This window comes from Glycine soja, chromosome 19 (assembly GCF_004193775.1).
Source record: "Glycine soja cultivar W05 chromosome 19, ASM419377v2, whole genome shotgun sequence".
NCBI lineage: Eukaryota > Viridiplantae > Streptophyta > Magnoliopsida > Fabales > Fabaceae > Glycine > Glycine soja.
Genome location: NC_041020.1, coordinates 31,114,567 through 31,130,800, shown reverse-complemented (window position 1 = coordinate 31,130,800; position 16,234 = coordinate 31,114,567). Strand labels below are relative to the sequence as shown.

Below are 16,234 nucleotides of genomic sequence, written 5' to 3'. Positions count from 1 at the left end.
GACCTGAGGAATCATCTACATCAGCACAGAGAGTTCCAATTGCTCACGTAGTTGTTGTTGTTCCAACTCCAAGTGTAGAGTCAGTAGCTCAAGTTCCACCTCAAAGTAATCAATCAGCTACTTCGGTTCCCTCAAGAATCAATAGGTCCCGTGTGTGAACATCATCATCATTTAGCCAATCTGGAGCACCACCAATGAGGTCCAGTGTGTGAACATCATCATCTAGCAGCCAATCTAGAGCACCACCAATGAGCCAAGCATCTTCTGTTGCTCAACCTTTAAGCTAGGTCTCAACAGCAAGTGCACTAACTAGTTACATATTTCAGGATATGCACCAAAGACTCGGCAGTCACAAGTACACTAGACCTGCTTGGATGTGGAGTGAACCTTGTATGAAGACTTTTTTGGAATGTGGATTTGGTTATGTATTTTAGAGTGCAAATACTGGAAAGGCAAATATCATAAGAATGGGGGGTTGAATTGTGATTTTAATAAATTTTTAAACATTTTTGTAATCCAACAAAGTTTTTCATTTGAAAAGAAACTTTGTAAAATAGATAACTGACTTCGTGAGAAACATAATCAGACAATGACAAAAAATAAAGCACAACAAGTTTTCACGAGCCTAACAACCAATTCAAACCTTGGGTTAGTTAAAAGTAGAGAGAGAACAAGTGAGATTACGTCTAGTTCTTGACAAACAACTAAGTTCCACTAACTTCTCACAAGTTACAAGTATTATGTCACAATTACTAACTCTACAAATCAAGCTCTACCCCAAGCTTGATTAACACCCAATATTTGTTGTCCTACGAAGCTAGTGTTGGCTCTAAACACATCAAAATATATTTGTGGTTGAAGATTGCTCAGAGACTAAAACTAAAATCGTCTTACAAACAAATATACAAATCAATGCTTAGTCTTTTTATCTCAATGTGTTCAAGGTGTTTTGAGGGCTTTTTCTAACTTTACATGAATATACAGAAAGCTTTTTGTAGATAGAATCATGACTATTTTTTCAAAACTTTTGGTTTATATAGGTCTCAACTTTAAGTATCTATTGTCTCACAACGGGTGGATATCTTCAAATCTTCATCTAATGAAATGGTCATTGGGAGCATTTAATGCAAGCATTAAATGCACGCCTTTTCTTCATGCTAGAGCAGGTCCTGCATAGAAGAGCTCTCCTTTTGATGGCGATTGAGGAATTTCAAATCTTAACTTCATTTATTCTTCATATGATTCAACAGATCCAAGAAGAATGTTTCTGCAAAGAAAATCTCAAACACAAAGTATTAAATGAGGTCTAAATTCTATCACACATGTTGCATCAAATTATGATTCCATTTGCCTATTGTTTGAAACATTAGATGTAGATTTTATCAAATATGAAATATCAAATGCATAACTTGTGACTTTTAACCTTTGTGTTTGTTTACATCTAATCAAAATAATTTAGGGCAATGTGAAGGTTAGGGTAGATGAAATACGACACTGAAAGGAGGGAAGGGGACCACTATCGGTGGAACTGAGAGGATGGCCTAAGAACATGATGGATAAAAAGGTTATTGATTTAGACGTCTAATTGAGATGAGTGAGGCTTCTCAAATTTGTTATAAAAGCAATTTAATTAATTTAAGATTAAGAAAATCAACCGACTAATCCATATTATTCACTAATTAATAACCAACAAAACATGGTGCCACTTAATAATTACATTGGTCAACGTTAAGTAGGTAACAATCGACGTGGACAATTGGATGGAAAAACTAAAATCAAGAGTATTGGAAATCAAAGGGGGCAAATTTGGCAATTAAAAACTAGGGGGATAAAAATCATGGATTGTGAAAACCTGGGAGACACAATACAAATATATTTATTAAATTAGTTTTAATATATTTATTATTTATTTATGAAAAATAATTTACCTTATCATATAAATATTAATCAACATTAAAATTTAGTGGATGAAGTTAAATGCATACATTAAATCAACAAAAATAAAGTGGGAGAGATTATAAGATAATAACATTAAAATACAGAAAATAATAAGAAATAAATAATTATACAAATTCATTATTCAATTAAAATAATAATAACATTTTTTATCCCTTCTCTTTTATTTATATAATATTGAGCAAGTATATATATATATATATATATATATATATATATATATATATAATATTTTAAAAAATAAAATAATTTGATGGTAAAAATATAATAATTTTTTTTATTATTTGACTCAAACAAATGTTTCATGTGAATAAATTTACATTGTTATACTGTCATCCAATCATAAATCATTGTTTGAATTACTTTAAGATAATTATTTTAAAAATCAATAAAACTATTATATATGATGGGTTGTCAATGTGTAAGACTTTTTCCAAATTGTCAATGTATAATCTTTTTTCTTATAAAATTTAAAGCCTATACCATACAAAAATCTAAAACTAATTTAATTTATAAGCTTAATTGCACTTTTTAGCCCCAACTTTTTAATTTTTAACAAATTTTACCTCCGACAAATTAATTTGGCATATTTTACCCCAAATCTTTAAGAAACTTGCAAATTTTACTCTCCTCATTCTACTCCTAACATAATTGCCCTTTTTATCCCCAATATTTTTTTGGGGGAAATTTTATACCAATTTTTTTTTGATGAATTTTACCCTTAACTTTTTTCTAGCAAATTATACAACAACTTTTGTACTTATTAATGGATAAATAAGAGGGGTATAATTGGTAAGATTCTTAAAAGTTGGAATAAAATATGTGAAATTAATCAATTGAGATAAAATTCACCAAAAATTAAAAAATTGGAAATAAAAAAACACAATCAAGCCTAATTGATAATATTATTAATTAATAAATTTGGAAGTAAAAAAAACACAATTAAGCCTAATTGATAATATTATTAATTAATCAATTTAAAACTGTGAAATAACAAATTCTGAACCTATGTCCAAACCAAAAGGTTTCAATTTTGTGAAGATGAAAAAAATACTCAAAATTTTACAGACATAAATTTTAAATATTTTCATATTTATTAAAACATAAAACATATTTTAGCCTAAATTAAAATCAACTTAAATTAAAATCAATTTATATGGCTCAATATTTTCAAAAACTACCCAATGTAACTTCTCTATAAATACCAATAAACTTAATAGAGTTTAACATTTTTAACTTAAAAAAAGTCTAAGAAAATTTTTACAATCGAAAATGTCTCATAATTTAGAAACTATCCAAATTGGCCAAAAATGTAGACATTTATTAGATGGAGTTCGCCAAGCTTTCCATATAATTTCAAAAGGAAACAACCTAAGCCAAGACCTGAACTTCTATTGCAAACATCAGAAATAACTCAAAATTACTCGCAACAACCAAGATAGTTAGAAGAGCATGGAGTTTATTTCTGTTAAGAAACCTGGAAAGACATACATTTCAATTGAAAGAAATATCTATTACTCTCAGATAATTGATTTTTCGTTCTGGATAAATAACTATGTAACCATTTATTCATTAAGAAGAAACAGTCACCCCACCAAAATCTAAAAAGTAGTACAAAGGCATGTTCCATGCATGCAAAAATTAACACTACCAAATACCAATCATTATGGCTGATAAACCTCAGGAAACTGAAGACCAACGCTTGAAGCAGATTTTCCATGAGTCCTTTTTACTTCATTTGACCTATCCACGGCAATATTGTATGAGAAAAGTAATTCCTGCAAAATTGTCAACAATGATGCATGATAAAAAATCCAGACACATAAAATGCAGTTTTTCTTGAAAATATAATAATTTACAAACAAAATGATATCAAATATCAATGATAAGACACAGTCCGCAAAGGATTTCTCCAATGTCAGACATGCCTTGGTGATGCTGATCACTAGTCAAAAACTGCATCTTCTTCTGCTTCTTATTTTAATTTAACAATATGCACACCTTAACTATAGCTGTTGAGTGTTGCCATTTTGTTTTTAACTAAAAGAGTTTGTGTAAATCTCATTTAACCAATAATTACAGTTCAATCAAACTTCTTACCCACAGGTATAAAAAAATGACTATTTTAACTTCAAAGGAAAAATGCAACAGAGAGTAATACCTTGTGATGGTGTACACTGTTAAGAAGGAAAGTATAATCACGAGCAAGCTTTATTTTCTGTTCGATAGCCACACTGTCAGACAAATTTCGGTTGTTATGAAACTCTGAGGTTACAAATTCTATAAATGTCTCTTGTTCTCTTCCTTCCCAATATGTTTCTTGACCGCCTTGAGAACAAGGCGATAAATCTTAGCTGTTTGGAAGGTGTTAAATTTCATTTGTTTCTATCAATATATCCAAAGTCTACTTTCCTACATAGAATGGCATATTTTAAATATAAATAATTTTAGGAATCTTGTTAGCAGAAAAAATAAAAATTAGAAACCTAGAAAATGAGGGGAGGGGGAAGGTAAAAAAGAAAGAAATACGAATGGAGAGAACAAAGAAAGATTATAACTGAAAGAGGAGTGTAAAATTTCATCCTAATTCCTAAGAAGGTGCAGAGAAACAAAGAAAAGACAAAGAAAGTTGTATGGAACGAGGATCGTCAATGCTTTTCATATTTGATTCCAAGACTAACAAAATATAAGTTCAAACTACAAACTAGGATCAATGGGGTTTGGTAGAGTTCCTAATTCAAATAACAGTTAGTATCAATAGGATGCTAAAGGTTAATTCAAGTTTATGCTACAACAATTTTCTTCATTAGAAAATCCCAAAAGACATGCAGAAAAGAAGTCTATCCAATGTTTTTTGTGTAACAATTCCATTACAACATGCACTTAATAACAAATTGTTTCAACTAAGAATATTTTACAAATGATGTCACTAGTTCAAAACAACTAGTCTTATTGTGGTAAAGGAAAGCCGTGATAATTCAAATTTGAAGTCAATTCCATCAACAACTGAACAGTGGAAATTACTTATAATAATGCCATGATCATTCTCGGGAAATTATTGACTCTTGGCTTGAATATGCAGCTAGCATGTTTTCTAGATTCCGCGCTCTGTGAACACTGTCACAGTGCATATGCAAGATGTTGCAACAAGAGGCAACTAAATTCATTAAACAAAAGTCTAGGTGTGTATTTGAATGATACATTTGAAAATCCTAGGTAGGGGTGTGCATTGGGTCGGGTCGGTCGGGTTCGGGCCCAAGAACCCAATTCGACATAACATTTGAATGTTGCTTTTTTTTTTTTGCCTTAATATACATCACAGATCAATTTAATATATAAAATACAAAGATCATATCATGGATTGAATAAAATTGATGTTCTTATTCATTGGACGCTCATCCATGATGAGTATGGTTTCACCTACTTACGAAAGTAATGAATTTACAAGACAATAATACAATACGTGCTTTATTGGCATTTTGCAGGGGAGAAAAACAACTCCAAATGAATCAGTAGCAACATCTATAAAGAAATTATGTTTACAAGAAATGGCAACGATCCAAGCAGGGACTCACAATCTTGCTTCCTTAGCAATTTAATACTTGCAAAACAAAATCCAAAATGGAGCTCAAGGATTAATAAAATCATAAAACCACCGAATTAATTAAACGCATACCAGACACTCAAGACAACACAACTAGGATGCAGAGAATGTTGCGGACTGGAGCAGAAGGAGAGGTGCGTGCGCTGGTTCTACGGCCGTGCCACGACCGCAAATGGCTGTTGGTTCGACGGCCCTAGAGGACGGAGATGGTTCGAGTCCGACGGCGGCGAATGATGCTCAGATGTGTGTTGTGTTCGTTTCGTGCCCTTTGCCCCGTTCATTCTCGTTAAGGTTTAAGTTGCAACCAACAACCTGGCCGCGTCACACCGGATTTCGGCAAGCCGATGACTTGATGGATCCAATTACTGAATGGAACTGGTTGGTTCACTCGATCACGATCGAACCGATCCAATCGATCGGATCCATCTGAATTTTAAAACCATGATGGCATCAGTAGCTAAATCCCAGAAGTAACCAACGAAGAATATATGATACATAAATCAACTGATTAAGAAATGCTATGTAAATAATGTAATTGAAGAAGGGTATAAATATATAATCATTATCAACAGTCAAGCAACATTAGGTTTTGTTCCTGTTCACTCAAGCAAAAAACAACAAACTTGAAGAGCAAGAGGTTATTGAGAATTTTACCCCAATAATACAAAAAAAAAAAAATTATCCAATTAATACAATCCAAAAATATTTACACAAATGGTACATTTTACTTTATCAAGTATGAAATCGGTTTCCCCTACATTTTTTAGTTAAGAAATTGATTATCTAGGAAGGATTTCTTAACTTGTTTTTATTTAAACCACCTTAAAAACACGTTCTCCAAGAATCAATTTCGTAAGGTGACATTATTTTTATTTTGTAAATGATGATATGAAATCAGTTTCTCTAGAACTAATTTTTTAAAATGCTTATTTTTTTTTAAAAATGATTTATTATTATTTTTAATTGTTTTTGTTTTGTCATTAGTTTTTTAATAAGATAATTTTTTTGTTTTGCAATTCTTTTTAAAAAAAATTATTCTTTTCTATTTTTTTATGTCTTTGTATATTTTTTTGTTTATTCATTCAATTTTTTTATAAAATTATCTCAATTTTTCTATAAAAAATGAGTTAATTTATTAATAAAATTTGTATTTAACCCACAACTTTAGTTGAACTACAAAAAGAGATTATGTTAACATAAAATAGAATAGAATTATAAACAATACTTCATAATATTTAACAGTACCAATTTTATCATTCTATAATAAGAAGATTACATGAAATTCGTAAAACAATCACAATTAGGATCAAACAAAACAAACATAAATGGAAAAACTAGCTATTGCTCGAATATATTGTTGAAACATTGTTTATCACACTTGATGACATTGATGATACATTTCATGCACAAAATACATATTTCTTAACATGAGGTCAATTCTTGTTCAGAAACATCTGTGTCATATATTAACAAACATTTGTGTCACATATTAACAAGACATGAACATACAATGCAAACTTGTGAATACTATATTAATTTGTAACCTAAAATGCAAAAACATTACCTTGAAAACATTGCGCAATGTAATATTCAAATAACATTTGGAGTGAGGAGGAAAGGGAGAAAACACAATTGTCTGTAGAGTATATAATTCAGTGCAATAAAAAATTAACTATATGTGACACAAAAAGTAAGAAACTAACAAGAAAAGTAAAACATTTACATTTCACAAAACTAAGACAGAACCAACAACTATATAATGACCAAAATCTTCATGTTATATGATTGTTTGTTGCAAAGTGACATCAATAGTGTCTGTAGGATCTTGAAATTAAAACTCTAATCAATGAATATCCCAAAATCATGAAAGATTGAATTAAGTTTGACTACCTTGAGAGTAACTTTTATGTCACCAAAACCATCGGGGTACAAGTTTTGATAATTACGATTGTTAAAGATACACGATAAAAAGTATAACCAATGGACTCTAACGGTGTCCTGTGAGGTGTGCCATCAACATCTACCAATCTTATAATGATACAAATTCAACAATCAATTGAGGGTTTAGGTGTATGAAATACAATAAATGTTTTATGGTAGCTAGCATTGTGATTGAATGAATTCTAAAGCACAAAACCATAGATTCTTGTTAAATTCACGTTGGCTTTCTTGGTAGGCACGCATTATGAATTCTTGAGTTGGGAGTGGCTCCCTAGATTGGCGATTCACCATGACATCCTATACGACCCCTATGGGATTAGGAATAAGTGGGCTTGAACTAAAGGATGACTAATTTTGGGTTAGAAGGGTGAACAAAGGATGAGAGGTTTGAGTCATCAATGTCGAGAAGTTCTCACGATGTATTATCTATGATGAATAAGATTTTGTGAGAAAAATAAATGGTTTGAAAATGATGAGATATTGAAGTTAACATCCATACATTACTCATATTTATACAAATATGTCGTCGAGTATTTTCATTCATTGTCATCTTGGTTGCTCCTTTTTTGGCACCAAACTTGAAGCTTTGCAGAATTCTTGACGAGTGAAAAGTAACCTTGTTTACATCAATGCAATTTGGGCCATTGATTGTTGTGGGTGCTATCTCGACCACAAAAGGTGAAGCTCTATAGGATTCCTAATGAGTGAATAGTTACCTCGTGTATGTCAATGCATTATGGCATGTTGATTGTTGTGGGTGCTATCTCGGTCACTGCTTTTCTACCACAAAAGACAAAGCTCTACAGGATTCCTGACGAGTGAATAATTACCTTGTTTGCATCAATGCATTATGGGCTGTTGATTGTCGTCGGTGTTATCTCGACCATTGCTTTTCCTGCCACAAAAGACGGAGCTTTATAGGATTTTCTAACGGATGAACAATAACCTTGTTTACGCCAAATTATGAAGTAAATATGATTTTTCTTGTTTTGGGGACTTTTTTATGCATCTTTAGGCCGATTGGAGTCATGAAAGTTATATCATCAACCTCATCGACATGAAAAATATGGGAATGAATCATTATTTCAACTAAAATAACTAATACACATAACCACACAGGTGACAAAAGTTTGATAATAAATTGTTAATGACGACAAATTAACATATCAACATAAGTAAATTACATAAACACAAAATACTTAATACACAACTTGATAAAAACAAAAGCAAAATATACCATTAATCACTAAAGTCAGTGCCACAAAGTCTTGGCTTCCTGTTTAATGTCGTCTATTTCCATCAGTTCCACATCTAGGAGCTTGTTTGTTTCTTGTCGGATTTTGACAAACTCATTCATGCTCATGTGGTTGAAGTTATACATAAGTAGCAACATGTTGCTATTCCTGGACGAACTCATTATAATTTGGGTTAAAATTTGTTTGATTTGTTGATTGAGAATTGAGATAGTTTACCATGGATGTTGAAGAACTTCCGTCTATAGCTAGGTGAAAGGATGCAAACGAAGGAATGAGCATACTTTGCATGCAAGCATAAGCATATTCTGGGGTTTGAAGATCTGTACCTGAGATTTCTCATAAAGTCTTCTATGCTAGCATCAAATAACTATGGATTATACCCATAATGTTGTTGAGGTTATTGTGGAGTGAATTCAAATGATTGAGGAGGCGATTCTAATCCTTCATCTTGCACTTTGGCAACAACTGATGGGCTTTGTGAGGAAAGTGTATTACGATGGAAAGGAGTCGATCGAGATGTGTCGGAAACGTGTGGATTACTTGCAAATTGTGTTAGGTAAACTTGTGAATTTGCTCGATACCATTCATGTATTCACTCATTTTTTTGAAGATGTCCTTGAATAGGTTGGCTAATTTACACATATTTGTGTCTTTCTTTTCAAATGGCAATCCACTCCTCTGCCCAATTTGTGTCACTATGTCCTCTCATGTCTGTTTGATGGAGTTTGTCAAGATTATGCGATGGATTTGGTATGTCTTGCCAAAGTCCAAATTGGAGTTTGATCCTGTCAGTTTGATGTCATACTATCATTGGGGAACAAATTAAAGAAACACAAATACTCCATATTTTAGAATCTTTGAATGCATGTTTTGGCAAAATTGACTCATACCCTCTGTAAGACATCCAATAGAGCTGAAAAAATAATGAGTTATTAATTTATAAAACATTGTAATTGATGTATTAATAGATAACATAAAAATATAAGTTTGAACCTCCTCGTTACACATGCTATCCAATCTTGACCTATAGCCTATAACATAACCACGTGAGATTCCAGAAAATAGTAGTCCTTTACCACTCCATCTATAAAATACGTAATACATTAGTGTAATACTTTACCACCAATGGGTTATTTCAAGCGAGTAAACTTTATTTAACTATTTGCAAGTGGTAATAATGGTCGACGCTTGACCTTTAATTGAATGAATGTTATGCAATACCATGCCTAAGATTGCAACAACAATGTACATCCGTCCATTTTTTTGGATTGTGAAAATATTGTTGTACATATTTCTCTGTACAAATGTGCTAAACATGCTAACCCCAATTGTATCATCCAACCTATTCCAGATCTGCTAACAAAGGTAGATACATAAGGTGAACTCTATTTCTTGACTTATTCAACATCAAGACCCCCCCCGTCAACCCTAAAATGAATGCCCTACAATGGGTTGCTAAATGTTGTTTTTGTGGATTCTTTTGGGAGAGGAAATATATTTTCTTTTAAACACTTAAGTTTCAACGTTGATCCCACTAGTGCAACCTTTGGGGGAATGACACCTAGATATTTTGCGCACATTTTTTCCCATTCAAAATAAGTTTGGTCAATAACTGCTTTTCTATCGACTTGTAAACCCAGTTGAAGAACAACATCTTCCAAAGTTATTGTGCATTCACCAATTGCAAGATGAAACTTGTTGTGTGACTCAGGCCTCCACCTTTCTACCAAAGTAGTTACCAAAACATTGCTGATTTTAAAATGTCCAAGCTTTGCAACATCAGAAAATCCAACTTGAACCAACAAAGATTGAATTATAGGATCTGAAACATGCATACTTTGAGCATATGACTGGATAACAACATTTGTTGGCTATAGAAATGAAAATAACAACAACATATACACTGACATTATGGTATGAATATTTTAAAGTGGTAACATAATTAACATTCAATAATGCTTAATGTATTACATACTTGTCTAGATGTATGAAGGTGTAGTTTCCAAAGAAAATGAGCATCTGCATGTTCCATGGTTTAGGGTTTGTTACTAACATAAAAAGGATGTTAAAGATGGATATATGACAACAAATTTAACTGAGTATGTGCATGTATGTGGGGTCGTTACATGTGTTGTATTTATAAGGAAAAATGAGATGATGAATAGTAACACAATTTATGTATCAAAATGATCGTAACCGTTTAATTTTGTTAATTTGATCTCAATCGTTCTTTATTAGTGTGCTCCAATCAGTGTTATCATAGGCATTCATTTTGTCATAAGATCTTAACCATAGCTTTGTAAAGTACATGTGACAAGTCATTACTCATTATAAATATAGTATGCACTGAGAGAATTTAAAACAACACCTCACTAAAAAATATTTGATCTCAACCTTACTATTACCTTAACCATGACTTCATCACCAACCATTGTGATTGTGTACTACAATGGTGCCATCACAACAACTCAACATAGGTCAATGTATGTAAGCAGTGAACCAAAAATAGTTCAACTCCGGGGGAACATGTCACTTGATCCTTGAAGCAAGCTATTCAAAATAAGATTAGGTTACCATATGGTAAAGTGGTCAAGCACATCCATTATCGATACCCAATATCATTTGCTAGTGATTGTTTTTACAATAGGGCATGCAAGTTGCAAGATGATGAGGATATAACCACTATGTTTTCTTTATTCGTAAAACTTTCACAACCTCACATGTGTCGAGTTATATCTTGCCACTAAGGATACACCCACAAACATATGCACATTTTTTTTGTGTTAGAAGTAAACAAGTTAGTATTTTGGAGATGTACATTTTTTTGTCTATGGCTGCGAAGCCAAGTCGGGCTGTGAGGTTGCATGCTGCAAGTGAAAGAATCCAAATGCTATGGTATGTGTTTTACAGATTCAAGGGCTAAGATGTAAAGAAAATGGATGAGATACACATCCCCAACAGTTGAGATTAAGTCAAGTTGGAGGGTTGCGATTTAATTTTAAAAATCATGAAAATGGTTTTTGAAGGGGCAACACAGGGACAAAGGGACACCAGAGAAGTCAAATCCATGGCTATGTTAGTTTGTAATGAGAAAGAAACAAGTTTCACGTATTTTAAGGATTTTACATTGTAATCTAATTTCAATTTGCTGAATTATCTTTGGAAGTGAAAAATTGTTCTTCTAATATTGGATTCGTTTCACCAAGTTTGAGCATTTAAAGAAATTGCAAGAGTTGGAAATTGTTGTAAGTCCCAAATTTGCTACAAACAAGGAAAATTTGTATGTCTGAAACACGACTTGCTCCTCAAAGGATAATTTTTAAAAAATCTACCCTCATTTGATCATTTTGAAATAAAATTACACTTTTTTTTTTGTAAAGATAAGCATTGGATGACAAGTTAATAAATGACATTAAACCTATGTTTTTGGCCAGTCAATTGCAGTTCCTCCCCCATGGATTACACAGGTGGTAACACTGTTTTGCTGGTAGAGTTCACTCTAAACGACACTAACAGACTAAATTTCTTTGATGTCAACCTTATCGACAATTATAACCTCTCCATGATCGTGGAACCACATAGCAAAAATGGTGTTGGAAATTACACCACTAAGTTAGAGGAGCTTTAATTGTTAGTGACACAAGTTTAATGTCGTTTCAGTTAAAATTAACGGACAAACGAGCTATTAAAATATTTTTAGAGAACCATTTTAAAACTTTTAAAACATATAAAACCAATTTAAAACCAAAAATAAATCAGGGGACCAAACATATATTATCAAATACAAACTAGAAGTTCCTATGTATACTTGAGAACACTAACAACATTGTACTCAATATTTTTTTCCCTCACACTTAGACTTGGACATGAACTAACTTGAATCTCAAGAGTCCTTACGATAATTATTGTCAGAGAGTGTGAGGCTTACATTGAAGCACCACAATACTGGGCAAGAAAACATGAGACAATGTGGGCTCATAAGGAACACATTCCAAGCATTTTTTTAAGAAGGCAAAATTGACAAAGAAAGAAAAATTATCCTTTATATAAAAATATAGGCTAAAACAAAAATTTAATCCCTTATATATATTTTAAGTTTTAATTTGATCTCTTACATTTTAAAAGTTTTACTTTAATTCTCTTTAAAGTTTTTTTCTTACTCCAAAATTGATTCTTCCTTTAATTTATCACATTAATTTAATTAATTTGGTGACATGAGAGATGTAACATTAATCAAAATTGACACAATTGGTGCTAAAAGTTAATGGAATGATCAATTTAGTTTAATAAAGACATTAATCAAAGTGACAATTTTTAAATTTATATAACACACAAATTCTTTTTTTTAGAAAAAATTATAATATAATTATTATTAAAAAGGTTTTTTTGTCACAATTAATTTAACTGATAAAAATATATATGAAATCAACAATTGTTTCAATATAGTATTATTATAAAAAAAACTATAATGTGCTCAAATTGCAAAGCAAATTAAAACAATCAATAGTAAATGACAAGTCATAATTAAAAGACTTGTTTTAAAAGCTATAAGACACTTTCTTTGAGTTTCAATGTTCAAACAAATATGTTTTACTCTGCACCTGCTTCCTTTTTGTTCTGCTCAAGGCCCCTATATATCCATAGTTACAAACATTATATTGCCTATACCTAAAAAGAAAATTATGAATAAAAAATATCTAAAAATAAAATGACTTCCATGTAAAATAATATTTTAAATATTTTTATAAACATTAAATTTTATGTATTGCAATATCAAAATTTCAAAAATAAGATTAAATAATTGAATACAACTATGGATGTAATAATTGTAAAACGCGCATAACTCAATATAAATACCAAAAGAAAATCGTTCAAGTGCCTTTTTTTTCAGGTTTAAGCTTTTTTTTTATTATTATTACCCATTAAAGGAGAAACATAAAAGAAATGTAGTTAAGTATGTACTTTCTATCGATAGATATGAAATATTAATCTTTATATATGTATTTAAAGAAAGTCGAAATCATATAAAACGTGTAGCATATTTTAATATCTTTTAAATTACTCAAATAGTCAAATGTCTTGCTATTGACCTATTCTTAAGGGCTCTTTCACATCAAAATAAAATCCATTAATTCTATATATGTGTGTAAGCTATTAAAATTAATTAGTGATGAAGGATTTAGAGAATTTGTTTTAAAATAGTTTTAAATTTAAATGGTCATAAGGATATTTTAGTTAATTACCTTTGAGCTCTGAACCATCTTGAGAGTTGATACAGTTGCACTGTCTCATTGGAGGCATGGCATACAAGAAGATGTGGGTTAGGCGGACGTACCATCCAAGCAAACCCCTCACGCACAGTGCCGAATAAACACACATCACTGCACTATATACGATTTTATTAATTTACAAAATTAAATTAACTAAGAGCCTTAATTATATAAAATGGAAATAAAAACAATGGATTCAATTGCAAATTTTGGCTTCTCAAACAAGTTAATAGCAATTAACCTCCGGTCATATTGACAGATATCGTTTCCGGTGGTTTCTTAGTGTCCATTGCTGCCTAATAATAATTCAAATTAGTATAAAACTAAATGTGATTAATCGAATTTTCCGGCGGAGATTATTAGTTAATTAGTGGATACTTTATATTAATGTCAGGATAACCCACAAAAGATGTGCTATAATTTGGCGACCAAATAAAATTAAGATCAATTATTATAATTTCATATTTATTTATTAATATTTAGCTAGAGCTTAATTTAGTTTACTCTTGATGGAGAGTAATAATAAAACTAAGGTCATATATTGTTTTGAATATGTAGAATAGAGGAAACACAATTTGCATCTGCAATAACAAATTATTAATTTGATAATGTAATATAGTGCTAAGTAACAATCTACCGCAAAAGGAAGGCTCCAGTTGAAGGCAGGATCCCAAAAATGAGTTGTTTTGAGGTCAGTGGGACTGTTCCAAAAAGAGCGCAAGATGTTCATCTTGATGAGAACTATTTTCAGTATTTTGCGGCCTGCAGAGTTAAGACTTAAGACATATCTAATGTATGTTATACAGCACAACGATTTGCATGTAAGTTTAAATTTATTTGCTTTAATTAAAGTTTGAAGTTGTGAAGTGGGCTCTCTGCAATTTTTTTGGAATCCAATATAATTCAACGTAGATAAGGATGAATTTAATTATTTTATCTCCACCTTTTCTATAAACTCGACCCTGATCCTGCCCTGGGGTAAAATTTGTTTCACAGATAACAATTCTCTTGTTATAAGATTCGTTGTACAAATAACATTAGTATAGATTACATCAGATATGATTTGATAATCCTCCCTCCTTTCAAAACACAAGAATCCATCCCTAAATGAAACATTTTGTTTTGATGCATTACATATATAAAATGAAAAGGAAACTATATATCATTTCCAAATATTCAATCCATACATCTTGATCTTAGTTACTCTATTTTCTGTATGTTATCGTTTGTTTATAATTACACAATTAGATCTTCTCATAGCTACATATTGAAGAACAGAGAGCCGAGATCGATCGTACTAGATAAGCAGTTTTAATCTGTTGTCATTAATTTACAATAAGAAAAGGGTATAAAGAATTAACAAGAAAGCAGTACCTGCAAATTAGGATTTGGGAGATCAATCAATTTGGTTCACTTCAATTTCAACAGCATCACATGTTCTTTATCTTAGAGAAACAGCTATGACACTGGCCACCGGGTAAAGCACAAGAAAGAAGCCAATGAAGTGAAGCAGAAAATCCTCTGACTCGATGTATTTGAGTCCAAAATAGATACGTACCTTCGAGTGGAAGTTACAAAATTATCCCTTAGTGGCAATTGCTATTATCTCTTTTTCCTCTTGCTGACTTGGCATTACGTGTCCTATGCCTTTACAGAAGAAAAAAAACATTAATACCATTTTGGCAATTGCTATGTATTTTTAAGGGTTAGTTACGGAAATAAAAACAAAAATTTTGAACAGGGAAAATATTAATCATATAAAAAATAATATTTACTTTTGGATGTTATACCGGCAAGATTCAGATCCAGTTTCTAATGAGATGGTCTCACGACAATTATCACACGAATCAAGAATGTCAGTAAATATAATATTTACTTAATATTTTTTAAGTAATAAAAAGTGTTTAATAAGATTATTTAATATTCTTAAATTAGTATTTCATCTTTTAAAATTATTTAATAATCTCTCTATATAATAATAAATAGAAAAGGAAACTATTTAATGTTTTCTTCATTGAATACTTGCGGGTATTTTTGTAACTTAGTATTGCCACAATTAATAAAGCAAGAGAATCATTTTAATTATGAGAGAGAGGATTTGAATTTTTTTTGTTACAACAAATGTAGGGGAGGGAGATTCTCTCTCCAAAGCCGGAAAAGAGGATACTATTTTTTATTCAAAGGAAAAGAGGATTTAAATATTTGTA

General features: G+C 31.2%; 1 pseudogene; it reads right to left on the bottom strand.

Annotated features, from left to right (window-relative positions):
• Positions 1–3,303: 3,303 nt before the first annotated feature.
• On the bottom strand, positions 3,304–15,568 carry LOC114398064 (annotated as a pseudogene).
• Positions 15,569–16,234: the final 666 nt, after the last annotated feature.